The sequence below is a fragment of the Trachymyrmex cornetzi genome, unplaced genomic scaffold (assembly GCF_001594075.2).
Source record: "Trachymyrmex cornetzi isolate Tcor2-1 unplaced genomic scaffold, Tcor1.1 scaffold1285, whole genome shotgun sequence".
Taxonomy (NCBI): Eukaryota; Metazoa; Arthropoda; class Insecta; order Hymenoptera; family Formicidae; genus Trachymyrmex; species Trachymyrmex cornetzi.
Genome location: NW_017295856.1, coordinates 116,394 through 122,359, shown reverse-complemented (window position 1 = coordinate 122,359; position 5,966 = coordinate 116,394).

The following is a 5,966-nucleotide window of genomic DNA, read 5'->3' as shown; positions in this document are numbered from 1 at the left end:
GAACTGAAGTCTAGTATGCAAAGAATTAAAAACCTCTTGGATGTTATTTAACGAATCACCTGGAGCTGCCAAAATGATATCGTCCACATACCGAAAATAAAATAATGGTTGAACAGGTAATCTCTCAATTACCACAATTTCTAAATCCTGAAGAACGTGAACTTATTGACTCGATGATTTATACTAGTAAAAAAGGTTTTCCTGTCACTAAGACGCAATTATTAGACAGTGTTCAAATGTTAATTACTCAGTTGAAAAGGAAAAATTCTTTTACAAAGAACCGACCAGGGCGTAACTGGTTTAAGGCATTTATATATCGTCATCCTGAATTAGCTCGCAGAATGGCACAAAATCTAACTAACATTAGAGCTTCAGTTACTGAAGACAATTTGAGACAGTGGTTTTCTGAAGTTGAAGCACATCTGTCAAAACAAGGATTGCTAAATATTGATGCTTCTCGATGCTTCAATTGTAATGAAACTGCTTTTTTACTATGTCCAAAACTGATCAAGTTATTGTACGAAAAGGAACAAAATCAGTATGCAAAATAGTAAACGCAAATGAAAAAGAATCTTTGACAACTCTATTTATGGTTAGTGCTTCTGGTCTTCTAGTGTCTCCGATGATCATATTCGCTTATAAAAGAATACCATACAGTATAACGCAAAATGTTTTGAAAGAATGGTGAATTGGAACATGATAGTGGTTGGATGACGGCTGAAACCTTTTATAAGTACATCTTATCTGTAACATTTTCTATCCATAGCTCAAGAAAAATGAAATTGTTTTCCCTGTTGTATTGTTCGTAGATGGCCATTCATCCCATTTGACATTACCATTGAGTACTTTCTGTCGCGAAAAGCAGATTGAATTGATTGCTCTCCATCCAAATTCTACGCATATTTTACATGCATTGGATGTTGCAGTATTTCATCCCTTAAAAACTACGTGGAAAAATACAGTTAATAATTGGAGATTAAGAAATTTCGGAGAACGTCTAAGAAAAGAGACATTCGTTCCGCTATTAAAAAGTACTCTTGATTTAATGGATCTTTCTATAATGATTAAAAATGGATTTAGAACATTTGGATTACTTCCATTTTCTCCTAATGATGTCAACTATTTAATGTTCTAAATAAAAGAAAAAAGCTTATTGTACAAAATGATTAAGAAAATTCAATAACCAACATTAATCAACGAGATTTGGGTCATTTCTTTGAGCAACGTTTACCTAAAATAACGCTTAAGAAGTATAAAATAGCAAAAAGGTCAGAATTATGTAATGATGAAATTAAAAATTAAGGGTTTTTTGAATTTTGGTTGAAGATTGATGAAAAAGAAGGTAATATATAATAGTTTAATTTTCTTTAATTTGGTCTTTATTGAATTATTATTATATATTTGAAAAAAATATTTAGAGAGATTATACACAGTAAAAACCATATGTGTACTTGTGTTAGAAACGGCCTACTCAAGTACTTGTTAAAATTTTGTGTTAAATTTTTATCACATCCGAGTGTTAATTTAATATAGTATAATTATGTTATGTCACGTCTGCAATTTCTCATTCCTTCAGATGCGGGGTCGAGGGTTCGCCGCTGTAGCGAGACTATGCGCAATGCGAGCCGGAACGCAAAAGGAAAAGAAGGGGAAGGGGAAAAAAGGGGTTGATTTCGAGTTCTTCGCGCGGTTTATTGGGTAATCGAGTGCACTATAACATTCCTTCCTCCGTATTTGAATGACCAATAGGTCCTCGTCACAACTTCTATCCTTGTGATCAACGGTTTCCGAGGTTCCGGTTTAACGGGCAGAGGCGGAGGCGGATCGGCGTGGTTGCCCGGGACCGGGTGATAATAACCGGGCAGCTGAACTGTCCTCGGGTCGGTAAACTCGCGCGGGTCGAACTCGGTCCGATGATGGTATTCACGCTGCAGCCTCTTGAGCGCCTGCTCTCGCCCTGCGCGATGCACTCTCGGCATCTACACAGATTCAGCCGGGTAACAATGCGCGAGTTGGGCGCGATCGCGAGGGGGAAGAAAGATAAGAGAAACAAATCCGAGGTTTTCGCGACAGCTGGACTGGTCGGAGGAGGAACGGTAGGGGGCTCGATATGAGCCCTTGCTCTCCGCTCGGATGGCGGCCGGGGCTCGGTGTGAGCCATCGACGACCGGTGTGAGGGAAGCCTCAACGGCCTTATAGGAGGCCTGCCGAGACGGAAATTGGCGGGGAGTATCGGGAGTCGTTCTTGGTTCGGAACGTCAAGGGTCGGAGGCTGTCGTCCGGAGGTTAGAAGAAATCTAGCGGGGTTCTAATGGCCGGTCCACTCGCGAGACTTCCTTCTCCGGAATTACTGTATTGCTACACCTTATCTATTCACTAGGACGGTACGGACGGTACAGACAGAAAGGCACTTCACGCCGATTAAGATAAATGAGAAAAAAAAATTTTTCAAAGAGAGGAAAAGAAAAGAAAAGAAAAAAATAAATTTATAGAGAAACGATAGTTAATTTCGAATTTACGCTTTTAATGATTTGGAAAAATTTACAATTGTTTTGGACTCGCTTTTCTCATACAATTGGTACGGTTCTATTTACATTTATGCAAGAAGGTTACAAAGATTTATCGACTGTTCGGTAAGATGATTACGACCGCAGTCCACTGGGACGGGAATTATTCCGTACCAGGGGACTGCGGTCGTAATCATCTAACCTTCGCGAGAAGAGAGAGAATAAAAAAAAGAACTTATCAGGTCACAAAAGCCAGAGAAATTCGATCAGAGACTGACGATTATAAATTCGTTGCTACCAGTTCGGTACGGAAGTGCAACTCACTTTTAGATGATTATAACGATTAGCACGGCTGGGGAAGGTCGTACGGCGCAGCGTGTCCCCGCTACTGGGTTGTCCTGGGTCGTTCGTCGGGGCCCTCTGATTGAGACTGCACTATTCCTCACTATAAGTATGCGCAACGAAATTACGTGCTGGTTTATACCGAACTCGATAGCGGAAGGAAGTCAAACGATAGAATTTATTGACACCTTCGAATAGAGCTCACTGCTTTCATTACACGATGACTAATCGCGAGGAAATCGTCCAACAAAAGATTTCCGAATAGCGTTACCGTACTCAATAACTAGTTGAGAATTCGCCAGAAAAATCCGTGCGCTCAATCAGGGTGCCGTTTATATATTTTTTAGAGTGATGGTGTCGAGGGGTAAGGAGGGTTGACCCATCAACATGTATGCCTGTTTACTGAGATTGTTCTAGAATTTTCTTTCATTTAATTTTTATTAATTTATTTTAGTTGGAATTACAATTTTAGACGTTTGCATGTTGGTGGGGCCCTCTCATAGGTTCCGCTCCAGGGCTGCATCGCTTGCAACTTTCGCAACTGTCGCAGTAGCGATGAACGGCGATCGCTAATTTTTATACACGAAGTTATGTCTGTGAGCGCTCGCTCTTTGTTCTTGCTTGGAAGGAATGATTAACGTATTTCCTTCTGTTTACTTAAGGTCCTTTTATGCGTGTACGTCAAGAATTTCATAAAACACTCTTGATCATATTTGTTGTACAAGCTGTTTCGAAGGTTTATCATGCTGTAATTGGGAGCCCATTCGTGAATTTTAAATAAATTGCAATTTCGCTCTTTTTGTCTATATTTTATTGATCAAGTGTATTTAAAAAACTCCTGGAACTTCTGCTACCTCGGTGGTTCGTAGTGAGTCGCCTGCTTTGCATGTTTGCTAACTAACTTTTATGCAATTAACGGAATTGCCTAGCTCGCTTGCGCACGCGTGGTGTGCACATTCTTTGTCTACGCCTGCAACGGTTTTCGACGTTTCTCGTTATGATTGTTTAAGGGGAATTTTCCCGTTGGAAAATCATTAATTCCGCTGATTTGCGGTTGTCTCTATATGAACCTGGGTCATTGGTAGCAACGTTGCAGTTTATGCATCTGCAATTTCTGGTCTATGACATTTTAGTGCATACGGGCGTGCATTTTAGACAGAACGCGCCCATGTCGCTTCGGATAATTTTTCGCATTTCGACGTAAGTTTTTGGTGCACCGTCTGCAGATTTTTTCCTATAATAATTGTGGTTTTTACTTTTAATCCTGTCGCGCAAGCGCAATACGTTGCGGTTGACATCGAGCGTTCGATCACGCGATGAGCGCGTGATCGCGTTTCGCTAGGGGTCCGCTATTCCGCGCCTAGTTGCATGGCAGCGCGTTAGCGTCTTTAATCGTGACGTTCGCCTCACGTGATGAATTTCGGCGGACGTTACAGTTATTTGAATATTTTATATTATAAATTGATATGTAATTTCTTAATATAAAACTAACACAATTTATAAATAAATAAATAAGTAACAAAAATACTGTGTTTTTGAAACGTAAATTCTGAGCTAATTATATGAAATACTTATGTGTTAATTTAATATCAGAAATATTAATTTTACTGAAAAAAATGATTTTACGGTTTGTGTACGCACTGTCAGTATTACCTTTTTTTGTTCATCTTCTTAAGGGGGCATATACCTTTCTCGGCCAAAAAATAGTTTATTTTCACTAATTTTTTTTTCAAAAAAGAAAAGGCACATTAGGATAGGGTTTTTTTAATATTAAAGAACATACTTTGGACTTAAAATCAATTTTTATTAAAGTAAAATAACCCTCTCTTTCCACCCCTACAGTTTCTCGAAATTGGTCATGTTCGACGGGACTTAAATCACGATACCATGGATTGGTCCTTGTTCGCTTATCTGAAATCAAAAAATAAACATTGCATCTTCAAGCTTATTAAATTTATTCGTATTTGACCTATGCTTTTTTTAAATTTCGAATTTAAAACAAAATGGCGGACATTCAAACTTGAGGCATTATTTTTCACGATAAATTTTCACTTTTAAGCGCGTAAAAAAATATAAAAAATTAAGATATCAAAAAAATCATCGGTCAAATACTAGAAAATTTTATAAGCTTTCAGACAAAAAAATTGGATGGAATCGGTTGAGTAGTTATTGAGATATTTATGGTACCGACTTTAGAAACGTGGTTTCGAAAAAAACGCGTATAAAGTTTCCGAACAAGTTTATACTGTAATAAAGGGGATTTTTATGCGACTTACATATAATCACCTATTCCGGGGCCATACAGGAAATCTTCCTGGGAAAGGTGCTCGTCATCTTTTTTGTTTTTGCTCAACCGGCGGCTGATACGAGCCTCCCGTGTCGCATGCTGTGCTCGGATGTCTGCTTGGTCGCAGCGCCGAGTGTCTGTTAATGCAACGAAATGTGCCGCGTTTCGTCAACAGTTATTCCCATTGTATTCATTACTCGCAGAAGGGCCGACGAACCTTCGTTGAACAAGCAAACTGCGAGGAAAGTCGCAATTTCCACGATGTTTGCTCTGCTGTTAGTGTGTTTATGAGCTATTCTCCAGATCAAATTATTAAAACTTTCGTTGGTCTTTTGCGTATATCCACCGAGGCAGCGTTTTAATAATGATTCATTGGAAAGGTCTTTGTATATAGAGCGAATAGCATCCAAAACGTCATCTGGTAAAGTATTGTAACTTTGCTCGTACCTGTCCAACGATCCGTTTGCTTTTGCTTGTTGCCACTCGCACCATGAATCCGAGCCTTGAGGACAAAGATGATGTTGCGGTTTATTTTTTGTCGAACTGTAATGATAAAAAGTGACCCATACCGCATTTCGCATTTCTTCCACTGAGTGGAAATTTCGCCGAATAGCTAAACCAAAATATTGGGTATGGGAATAAGTTTCCGCCCTTTATGAAAAGAAAAAGATGTGTTTATTTAAACAAATCTATATAAGTGAGTTTATTCAAAGTATGCTCCTTCGGAAGCGACAACTTTCTCCCACTTTTGCGGTAATAAACGGATTCCTCGAATGAAAAAATCTGATTCTTTTGAAGCGATCCATTCATCAAGCCATTTTTTGATATCT